General features: G+C 42.1%; 1 protein-coding gene across 7 annotated transcripts in view; it reads left to right on the top strand.

Annotated features, from left to right (window-relative positions):
- add3a (adducin 3 (gamma) a) overlaps window positions 1-12,132 on the top strand; it is an 86,723-nt gene that overhangs the window by 18,311 nt on the left and 56,280 nt on the right. The window contains exon 3 of one of the 7 annotated variants that reach the window (XM_044028370.1): window positions 6,050-6,134. The exons of 5 other annotated variants lie outside the window; for them this stretch is intronic. The gene's annotated coding sequence lies outside the window, so the exon portion shown is untranslated. Of the gene's footprint in view, window positions 1-6,049; window positions 6,135-7,221; window positions 7,351-12,132 lie in introns of those variants that run through there. One more of the 7 variants, XM_044028371.1, reaches the window with a different exon arrangement.

Genomic DNA, 12,132 nt, shown 5'->3' with positions numbered 1-12,132 from the left:
TGAAATACCTTTGCCGTTGTAATATGTTGTATAGGAGTGAGGAGGCAGGGTTGCACACAACTGTGAAAGTGTTACCAAAACACTTAAAAATCACTACCTTTTATATAGGTCTGTGTTATAGTGTGGATTGGTCAAAATCTGTATTGACACCATCAGAAATGGCTCACAATGTTGCTGAATTGTACATAATTTAAACACGTGGTAACTTAACATTTTGGCACATTTTCCTGTGGTGTGACCGAGCCAGGAGAGATACTGTATTTTTCATCACTTTACACACACACTTAAGTTATTTTAATTGATGTATTGTTGTTGAAAAATTTTGTTTGGCTCGCAAGAAGATTAGCACACTAAAGGTCAAGTTCCCACACATAGATGACATTAATCAAAAGGGGTCTTACCGAGAGGCGAGGACCGACATGCACACACTCGTAGTTATAAACTTAATGTTTTAACCATAATCAGGACGGGTGTGTCCCTGATAAATAACAGCTGCTTGTGTGTGACTCAACAGAGCAGCTGTACACGGTTTAGTTGAGTGTGTTTTTGTAAGATCAAACATGTAATGTATTGGTTTAGTGATTTGTGACCATACTTGATAAGAGTTGTTGCCCTTTGTTGACAGAGAGGACTGAAGAAAGAGTTGTGGGCTTGTTGAATTGGCCCTTTATCTTTAGCTTTATGGCTGTCTGTCTGTCTGTATGTATGCCATGGATTTGTGGTTGGGTTTATGTTTGACTCTGGTTCTGGACCACATGATGATGCTTCTCATGTGGACCCGGCTTAACCACATACACAACGCACAGACACGTGTAGCCTGGTCAAAAGACGAGACAATTCTTTTTTTTTTTTGATAATTTAGCCTACTTATGCTCATTTATATTGAGTCAAATGCACACAGCAGTAGCATATAGACACGTATAGTCAAATATACACTGACTCGCACACTTTCATTTTCAGCACCGGTGGCCTGTGAAGCTTTTGTCGTGCCGCGAGGCCACAAAGAGCATCTTTGTGTTCTGGGAGGCTGGGAAAGTTGGACCACAACACACAACACACAGAGACACACAGAGACACATGGACACACAGAGTCACACACTTTGGCCGTGTCAAAGCCAGTGCACAGATCTGTTTGGCTCAATAGGCTGATTCATTTGATTCCCCTCATGACACCAGAAGAGAAAATGGACTGGAAGTTAAACACTAATCTCCAGGTTCGCCCTGAATATCTTTTAGCGTGTGTTTGCTTCAAAGGATGCTTTTGTTGTCTCAAGGGTTGTTTCATCTTCTCTTATAATCTGTTATAATCACATTAAAATGTTGTTTTAAGTCTTGCTTCACAGGATTAAAGTAACACATCATTCTTTCTAATAGCATAAGAATGAAAATGGCCATACCCATGTGTTCCCAATAGCATATCTCTCATTAATTTAATTTTCTCTGCTGGAGACATTTTTATTCATTTGTCTTTTTTTAGCAGATTGTTTTGATCTGATATCATCATTAGTGAATTTGGCAGCCAGCAGTGGACATGTGTGATGGAGTGGAATGGGTGTGTTAGTAATGATGCTTGGCAGTGAGCCGTGTTTGTCTGGATCTCTCGCTCACCATCTCCAGTCGGAGTCAAGCTGACTTAAAGCCTGGGCTCTCTGTCAGTGAAATACTCCTACAGCCCAGTCTCTCACCCCACACCCACCCAGTTGTTTATGATTTACTTAACGTTTTAAATGCTCTCTCTGGAATGTGCTGGGAGATTGGGTTGAATGTCCATATTTTTATGATGAGTAGTAAGTGCAAATGTGTGTCTTTTTGTGTGCAACAAGAAAACGTAAAACGTGTTCAGCGGATCGAATGTAAATTCCAAATGATGTGCTTTGTCACCGTTTTAGCAGTTTGTATTATTAGGTTTGAGTTAACCTTGAAAACATGTTGTAGATTCCTGCAGCAGTGTACAATCTGACCATAATGAGCACCTCCTGACCTTTTGGCAAACATGGACTCATTAGCTGAGACACTGTCACATGGTGTTACTGTCAACATGGGGAATTAAAGAACACCTCCCTCTCCACCCAACGCAGGCTGTGAGTCTTGATGCCCTCTGTTCTGGGCACAGTTGCCTCAGGACACGAGACGGCCGAATTCTGTCAAACACACAAGGGGAAATTAGATGAGATAGGATGAGTTCAGGCCATTTTGCCAGGTTCACTTATTACAAGGCATGACTTTAGGTCAATATTTATTAAATGATAGTGGTTAATATTCACACGGTGGTGTAGTGGTTAGCACTCTCGCCTTGCAGCGAGAAGACCCGGGTTCGAGCCCCGGTTGGAACAAGGGCCTTTCTGCATGGAGTTTGCATGTTCTCCCCGTGTGTGCGTGGGTTCTCTCCGGGTTCTCCGACTTCCTCCCACAGTCCAAAAACATGCAATGTGGGGATTAGGTGAATTGGACACTCTAAATTGACCGTAGGAGTGAGTGTGAGAGTGAATGGTTGTTTGTCTCTAGTTGTGTGTGGCCCTGCGATGGACTGGCGAACTGTCCAGGGTGTACCCCGCCTATCGCCCGATGTAGCTGAGATTGGCACAGCACCCCCCGCGACCCTCTGGTGGAGGATAAAGCGGTTAGATGATGACTGACTGATAGTGGTTAATATCAAGAGTTATGAAATAAGGTCCCCTGATATATACAGTCCATACATATACATTTCCATACAGGACACTGCAGTGACATCCATTCATTTGGACAGCCGAATCAAAGCGTTATCCCGAACCAAACACACATTATATACTCTCCTCCACATGCACTCTCCTTCCACCTCTGGATAAAGGCCAACAGTCTACTGCAGGCTGCTGCAGGTGAATCCCACCACTTCATCTGGGTTTTTCATGGGATTTGAGCTTGCGTCAGCAGCCACGTCGCTTTGTTTTGCTCCCAGTCTTGCAGAGAGTGGGGAGAGTTTATTCAGCCTGCATGCAGAGTTGGACTCTGGGCAGATAAATTTTGTTTTGTCTTTCAGGCTCAGTGAGTTCTGTTTCATAAGAACAAATGCGGGCAGACAAAAAAAACCAAAACAATTATTGCATTGTTTTATTCTTGTTGATGCTGCTGATTTATGGATATGGTATTTTCTGGTCTTGACTGTTGTGCTTAGCTGTTTTCGATCGGGGGAAGCTGCATATTTGTCACATGTAACAGTGGAAACAAAGTCTGTTGTGGCTTGACGTCGGGCAAATGGCAAATTAAAATGGATAGTGTCGGCATGAACATGGTGGCTCACATTCTCAGAAACAAAATACTCTGCAGAGTAACTACTTAATAAAACACCGGTCTTGCGTCCTTGAAATTACTGTCGATGGGTAAAATTTTGTATGCTTTGACACCGTCAGGTGTTTTACAGCATTAACATTGGTGCCAGCTCCCTGTTGTCGATGGAAATATAGCCAATATCTCATTGATTTTAAGTTTTCATGTCGCAGTCAGTATTAAACCCACCGGGGTAACTGGGACATGTTATGTTATGCTATGTTTTTTTACCAAATACAAGATTGAAAGTCTTCCTTTTGTTTGCAGTTTGGATGTGGGTGTGTCGAGAACATCCTGAAAATGCCAATACACTCCTTTTTCCACTGGTGAGAAAACGCAATCATCCATTTACATCTGGCATCTGTCTGCAATGGGAACACGATTGGCATTCACTTCCAGGTCAAATTACTAATTAAGAAAACTTAATATCATAGAAACAAGTTAGTCTGACTAAAATCGAGCTAGTCTTAGTCAGACTAACATACCTGGATAATGCGATTCATAGTATTGTTGGCAGGAATCAGACGGCGGTGGCATCTTTCTTCGTACAATACAGCACCCACAAGAGCCATGCTCGATTGTCTCACGATTAACATGTCCTGTCTTAGTCAGACTACGGCCAGCCTTAGCTCGATTAAACTGTGCATGTTAACGTACTGACTGACTAACTTTGTTGTTTGTTCACTCACATAAAAAAATCTTCCATTGCCTATAATCAAAACACACATTGATCTCGTTTTTCTGTCCTAAAATGTGAACGTTGCTTGATGCTAATGTCAGATCACCAGCTACTGTGGTACTGAGCCACAAGTTGTTTTCAGCGTTCATCAGGTCATAAACACACATGCACACACTTTGCTGTCCATTTGCTGAGTCTGCAGGTTTGGGATGAGCAAAATTATTTAAGGATGTGTTAGTGGGCAGATGGTGACAGACAAGCACTGCATGATTTGCTGATTAATAATTAATACATTTACCTCTGCAGAGCTTGTTTACACACATAATATGAACAACACTGAGGATTTTCATCCCCACACTGACTCTACTATACCATATATTTACTATCCAGTATGAGGGATTTTCAATGTACACTAAACTGTGTGCACACCATCTGCCTTTGCAAAGTGCACTTCTCCATCTTCCCCTTCCTCTCCTTAAAGGAGGTTTGGTCAAGCGTTACAACCAGCAATCTCACTCATTAATAATGTAGACGTGCTTTGCTTTTTTAACCCATGGAGAGTGCCTGCATGCACATCTCACTCAAATATGTGCTAATGTTAGGCCAGGCCTTCATCTCCAGCTATGCCACAGGAGGCCATAGGGTGAGGGTTATTTTGGAACAAGTATGCAGAGTCTGGAGTAAGCTGGAAAGATGTTGCACTGGTCGTTGTTACTGTTTAGTAAATGGGAGGAGCTACAAATTATTCCTGACTTCAGTACATTTACATGATATTAGAAATAACTGTACTATTGTGTAAATTCTACCAAAACTCATGCATAAATATGTCAGTCTGACTGAAATTGAAATTGTACTTTCTACTACTCAAACTAGTGTTGGTGCTCTGCATATGTGTCACAGGTCCCACACTTGGGAACTGCTAATACACAATGTTCAGGTTGGTAAATTCTTTGGACTGATGAGGAGACCTACTTTATACTCTGTTACCTTTAAGGATTGGTTATTTTTAAGTTTGTGGACGGTAGGAGCGACAGAGAGACGCCAACAACGGAGAAGAATACATTGAGCTTGTGCATAAACGTTGTACACAGTGTACAAAGATTTTTAATTAAGTGTACAAATATATATATAAGAAGTGTCAGAAACAAGCCGGGGTGACTAAGGAAAAATGAAATAAAAAGTTATTATACAAGGAATTTACTAAACTCCAAACACTAGTAGTAGAAGAAGACGATGCCAAAGCGTTACAAAAACTTTGCAGATTCTCCTTAACTCGTTCTTGTGTGTATGAGCCCGAATATTGACAAGCTTTAACGAGCATTTAACCGCTTAGTGGGACGGACACACTTCATTCAATAGTCAATTCCCCTAGCGCTTATATACTGGGATGGCATAATCGAGCGACATTCGTGGCATGTGCATGGAAACGTAGTGACTGAGGATGCTGTTTATTACGGCGCACCTTTGACATGCAACAACTTGTCTTTTTCAGCCGTAAAGAATGATCCATCCTCTCGCACTAGATCTGCTTTAATAAATACAAAAAGACACTTAACACACACATATGAGGAGAGTAAACGGGGAATCTTTTTCACTAAAAGACGCATGGCTGATTATGTATTATCTTGGCTGGACCGCATCTTCCCACAACCCCATCGCGGAGCTTCAATAATTGATTGGGAATTGATTTGGGCTCAGCTGGCTCTTCAGCTGCTTTTTGGACGCAAGCTTTTATTTTTCTTCCAATGATTGTTGTCTGCCTTGTTTGTGTGCTGGTTGGCAACAAACCCAAGCTTTAAACTTGCACATAAAAACGGTCATCAAAAATTCATTTGAGATTCTTTTGTTGCCTTGTCTGCCCATAAACTGCACACACCAGCAATTTGCTGTTACATGTGGGAAGTTAAATGTCAGTTGACGCTCTTGTTAATTCTACTAAACATGGATTTGAGAAATTTGAGGCCTCCTGGAAAACGTTTCAATCTTCCTACAAGCTGTTGAAACCTCACTGAGGAAATTATGTTCATAAAAGTCTGTAATGTGTAGCACGGTCTTTGTATTTTCAAGGGAAATGCAGTGTTGGTGAGGAGACGAGAAAGGAAGGACTGTGGAGATGCCGCCTCATTTGAACTGTGCGCGGTCAACCTTGTCCGTGAGTGAGCCTTTCACATGCTAATTTAATGTCATTCCTCTGGCCTCTCTTTACATCACCCCAGTTAACAAATTGACCTTATCAAAGAGATGTGACGGCACCAAAAATCCTTAGTACTGCCAATGAGTGCTATTTAATCTTATTAAACATTTAAACATGTGTGCTTATAGTTTATTAAATATCGTCTCTGTTTGATTCTGAATTTGATACAGATGGGAAATTCATTCTGTGAAGTTATGAGAAACTGGATACCACTCATGTTGAGACTGAACTTGAAGCTTAAACCAGCAGCCAATAAGCATAGCTTAGCTTAAATGCAGGAAATGGAGGGAAACTGTTGGCTTCACCGAAAGGCATCACAGTGTCTTAATATATTAAAATATTGCATTATATCATGTTTGCAGGGCTGAAATTGGCTATTATTTTCATGATTGATTAATTTGACATGGGGCCACATTGTGTAGTGGTTAGCGCTCTTGCCTTTGCAGCATGAAGAGTCTCTCTCTTGTCATCAAACCATGGCATATTGTGCTTTTACGAAGGCCTTTGTAAAATTTAGCAACATATATTTTAAGTATTGGGAAAACTATGTATTCAAATTTAAGAAAGAAAACATAGGCCTGATGTTAAGAAGTTTGGAAGGTGAAAATGAAAGTGATAGAGGGAGTAAATCCAGTGAGTACATACGTTTTTATTTTACAAGAGCAATACTTTTTGTTTCACTTGCCTTGAAGTGTGTCAAACCAAGAAACTTCTTCACAAAAGATCACTCCGGGGATAGAACACCATCTCCCTCCTGTGTGTGTGTGTTTGTGAATTTAAATTAGGTCTACCCCTCCCCCGTCCCCTCATTAACCCCCCCCTGCATTGCATGCTTGCTGGCTTGTCCCATGAAGCCACTGCTGCAGATAAGTAGTGGTTGCCCTGAGTTTGTGCAGATAAAGCTCAGCCACTCCTGAATTAGTGGGGAAAGAAGAGCAGCAGAGAAAAACGGGGTACACTGTAGGAGGAGCGTGAAGGAAAGTGGGCAGCAACAGTTTTGCACTGCTACAATGGGAGAGGCGTGTTGGGAGTGTGTGTGTGTGTGAGAGAGAGAGAGAGAGAGTGAGCAGCAGCACAGGCAGAGGACTCTCTGCAGTGCAGGTGGATCACAGCCGTGTGGTGAAGAGGAAGAATCCTGAAGGCAGCAGATTAACCCTGATTGGCTGTACATTAGGTTTGTACTGCAGTTTGTTTATGTGCCATACTCGCTGTCTGCTGTATGTTTGGTGCCTCTCTCTCTCTTTGCGTCTGAGTGCTCGGTGACTGATATAATGGATGCTGTGTTCGCCGCCATCGGGGCTGCTATCTCCCTGCTGTCCACTTTCATTGCCTCCGTGCAGTTGTGACACTTCCCAGAGCCGACAGCACGAAGGAGTGGAGCACAAATCTGTGTTAATCCCATGCATGTTTGCGAACCTGTGGCAAGGGCTGTGGTTTTATTTTTGCTGGTTTAACATGCTCAGGAGTTCAGACTACACAAGTAACTTTTTTAAGCTGCACAGGGAATGAGGCCTTTCTGCTCTGGATTGCTTCAGGCTAAATGAAAAAGCAGAGGCCCTCTTCCCTCCATTCAGATCAAGAGTTCTTTTACTATGGAGATGAATAGAGCTGGGAGCTGTGAATGGGCCTGTGATGGCTTTCTGTGTGCAGAAGAGCGGTGCCGCCCTCTTAAGTGTCACCATGCTCAGTGGGAAGGTGGAGTTGGGGTTTGCAGAGGGGGCTGGGTTTTATTGCATATTGGTCCCACGAATATGTGACATGCTTCTACCTGTGTTCAGTATTCTACATGTTGTAAAGTGCTCGTTTTTTTCTGTTGCCTGATTACAGTTCTGTTCTTTACCCCCTGAGGGAAAGGAGGGGTGAAACAGTCAAGTACTGTATCAGTCAATCTGTCTTTTCATAGGTGTCTGTTTACTCATGACCGAACTGTGATAAGGAGCTGTTAGGAGTTGCCAATTTCTATTTCTGGCTGTTGTTTTCTGAGTGTTCCTATTGAAGGCCCTCTCTCTTGCGTGACTGATGGGAAACTCTGTGGTTTGGCTGCTCTGTACTCGTGTTGTTATCTGTTTGCCAGCTCTGATTTTTCTGCTCACAGTTTTTACGGACCTTTAACTTCCTCGTCATCTAGGTCTCAAAGTTATGGTGTATCTCTGCTCGTTCTGCCCGGTTTTCTTTTTTTAAGCTCAACAGAAGAATAAGAGCAGAAATCTTACACCATGTGGAGCCACCAGTTTGGCAGCAAAAGTGTATTAATCTATTGGATTTGGATGGAAAGGAAGGAAAGTATGGATATGAGTGCAAGCTGATTCTTGTTTTTGCTGCAGTTGGATTGTTGCAGACACACATGCAGTGAGTACAGCGTACAGCGAGTTATCTGGAGCTTTCAGTTCATAGTCAAAAGAAATCTTTCTTCTTTCCTGATGAGTAGACCCAATATAGTGTTTTTCTGATGCAGGCAAATCAACCCTGCCTCGCTGCCATGTTTGTCTCCTCTATGCTTACATAATGAAAACTGATGGATTCACCACAGTGACATCTGCATCCACGATGCTGCCTCCTGATTTCAGTGACCTCACATCTGTTGTGTTTACAGTCTCTCTGTTGTCTTCACCAACGATGCATTTGGTTTGCTCTTGAGCTGTATATGAGGGGATAATGGATCTTGTTCTAGACATATTGTGGTCACTATACTCTCTAAAATGATGACTTGATTTTGAGTGCAGTCGTATCATCTCATGTGCCCATAGCTTTGCTCTAAGTGTTTCAAAATTGTGTGGTAAACCAAAATTTGCAGAATGTACCTGCTTTGAGATTTAGTGCTGTGTTTGGAGGGTAGTTATAATCTGCTTATACACACTGCTTCCATGACACTCGTTGGCATGGTGATAGCCTTGGTCCTCTAACAAATCCTGAGATGTCTCTTCAAATATTTGTCTAGAGTTCTTTTGCAGAGGAGCAATATAACAACATAACCTCAACCTTTGTTTGCTCTTCATCCTTTTAGCCACTTTCAGAGGTTTTCTCATTGTTTCAGGAATGGTTTTGTGTGTTGCCTGAAGAAAATTGCAGCTTTGGCCCAATTTATTTGCAGTCCTGCTGGCCTTGATTTCCTCTTGTATCAGACTGAAATGAATTCAACAGCACATGCCTGCTTTCAGGTCAACGTTTGAGATATATTGTTTGTGGCAACTGAAGAAAGATTTCTCAGTGTTACATGTGACTTGAGTGCACTTTGAACTTGAACATGTAATTCAATAACATTTTAAAAGTAGTCAAAGGAAGTTGCTTCCCCCCCGCATGCTGACTCTGAGGAGGTGAACACTGAGTGCTTCATTGGTGAAGTATTGTCCTGCTTTCCCAATCAATCCTTATGACCCAGGCACCTCTTCACCTCCTCTCCTTATGTTTCCACTTAAGGACGGATGATAGACTGTGTAGACTTTTCAATCAGACAACATAGCGGTTCAGAAGACCCTTTAAATTGCAGCAAACCCAGCAAAATTATCTACTGCCGCCGATTTTATGCCCCTCCCATTCCATATTTGTACTTCTTATCCAGAAAGTTCCACAACATCAAGCCCTCACTTAAGATGTAGGTGTGTGTTAAATAGCTTGAAAAGGCCCAAATATCATATCATCCAAGAAATGGGTGTTGCTCTTCTTGCTGATTTGTGTAGTAAATCACTGGTTTATGTAATGTGGCACTGTGTTTGTGTGTGTGTTTCTGTGTGTGTGTGTTAAAAAGCTTGGCTAGCCTGCCACTGATTATGTCATTCAACATGGTTTCCAGCTGTCTGAGTCAGCTGCATTTAATTTTGCTTTCGAGACAGTCATCCCCAACCACAGAATGTGTCATGTTGGTATGTTTACAGTGTGTGTATATATATATACAGTATATATGTGTAGTCTTCGTAAGTATTTGCTCTCTAACACTAAGGCGTCACATGCTGGCCTGCAGAGACAGGAAATCATGGCTGACAGTGCCTGGCTGATAAAAGCTCTGAATCTTTTTGTGGTGCTCTTTCATGATCGTGATAGAACACCGTGGTCCAGCTCCTTAAGTTAAACCAAATGTATTTGGGCTGGGTCCCTCGCAGGGGCTTAAATGTGAATTTTGACAAAAGGACAGCCTCCGTTACAGCTTTAATGCAGGTGCACATGCAGGGCCCCAAACTCACTGAGATCGGGTTTCTCTTGCAACAACCAAAGCAAGAATAGAAAGTCTTTGAAAAATGTGGATGGTATTTGCACTCATGATGATTTTGTTCCAGAAGCACCAAGGTTGTATAAGGTTTGATATTTCAGTGAACAAATGGAAGCGATGCTCCGTTTCCTTTAGATCAGGGGTGCCCAACCTTTTTTTTAAATCAAGATCTACTTTAAAAGTTTCTAGTCGGTTGAGATCTACTGGTTCACATAGTCATCGATTGTTGCTGAAAACATGTCAAATTAAGCATTTTTCTACCTTGGTGCTCTGACACTGGGAAGAGGATGCTAGGTTCTTGTAGTCAGGACAGTAGGAGCTGGTTGCTCAGGCCACAAGGTGGTCATCTGTCATTGTGGATCTGTTACAATGACCTGACAGTAGACCCGGGTCCGTGCACAATCTGTTCAGGCTGACACGACCCATTAATTGTAATTATGAGCCTGAGCCCTGATTTCAACCCGACAGTTTCTTAGTAAGGGGGCCGTTATAACCAGTAGCGTAGGTTTGCGTATGGACGGTGTCCCCACCAATATTTGGAGAAAGCCAGAGACAAGAGCGAGAGTGAGCAAGCGAGCAGATTTCACGAGCATTGTGAACGCATCACAGCTGAGCAGTAAATTCGTTGCTAGTCAGAGGAGTTGAGAGAGAGAGTGCACGTGATGTGTTGCTCTGACAACCCAGCGGTGACTTTTAAGGGCAGTCAGTCCAGACCTTAAGCACACAGACGTGGTAGGGGCCACAAACAAATTATTAAAGAGTTTAATTTACCGTTGTCGAGGCTACATCTCACGATCGACTGAGAATTAGTCCATGATCGACTGGTAGATCGCAATCGACTGGTTGGGCTTCAGATGTTATAATGGTATTGACAGATTGACTTATTGTTTTTCACCCTTGCAAGTTGCACTCCTATGACTTAATCAGATTCCTTGAAGAGCAGTGTTGGGATGTTGAACTCTTGCTGATATTGGATTGATGTGACTGATGAGTAACAACTGTTCTCATTATATCATTGTATGCTCTATATTGGTTAATAATATCAGCCAATTCAAAAGTGTGAGTTGCTTGGCTCTTTTCCCCAGCAGTGGTTCGACCCTGCACTGCCCTCAACCACAGTTAGTTGAGGCTTATAGGTGAAAACCAATAATGGTTGGATACTCTCCCAACACTTTTTATAGATGGCTCTGGCCAGGTCAGAGTTCATGAGAAAGCTTTGGTGAACTTGTCTTCACTAAGTGACTGGATCTTCTGGCATGCTTCTCATGACTTCTCATGCTCACTAAAATTGGATCTCATAGTTATGTGTTTAAGAATAAGAGAGAATCTCTATGCACCTGTTCCACTATCTGTGTTAAAGTTCCAGACCAGCTACTAGGACTCCCCCACAAAAAACCTGAAACCTGTTGCTATTTAGGAGCAAGCCATTCCTTAAAATCTCAATTAAATCTTAAATGCCAATAAAAGACAAGAATATATAATTATCATATCATTGCTTGTTGAATTTTGGATTAGATATATGCTAACTATGCTCAAGTTGTGTTTTGGGTTTTTTTTAAACAGGAAGGGGGGAAAAAGCTTTAAAATATGCTGTTTAAGCATAAACAGTGGTAGGATTTGCTACCAGAAAACACTGTTTGTGATTGTCTGATTTTGTTGGTTGTGTGATAGCTCATTCACTGGAGCCATTCCACTCTCTCACACTTGGTAGAATGAGAAGAACCTCCTCATTCCAAGTGTCATGGCTCTATT

This window comes from Solea senegalensis, linkage group LG6 (assembly GCF_019176455.1).
Source record: "Solea senegalensis isolate Sse05_10M linkage group LG6, IFAPA_SoseM_1, whole genome shotgun sequence".
NCBI classification, from domain to species: domain Eukaryota; kingdom Metazoa; phylum Chordata; class Actinopteri; order Pleuronectiformes; family Soleidae; genus Solea; species Solea senegalensis.
This window is presented reverse-complemented; position numbering and strand designations above follow the sequence as displayed.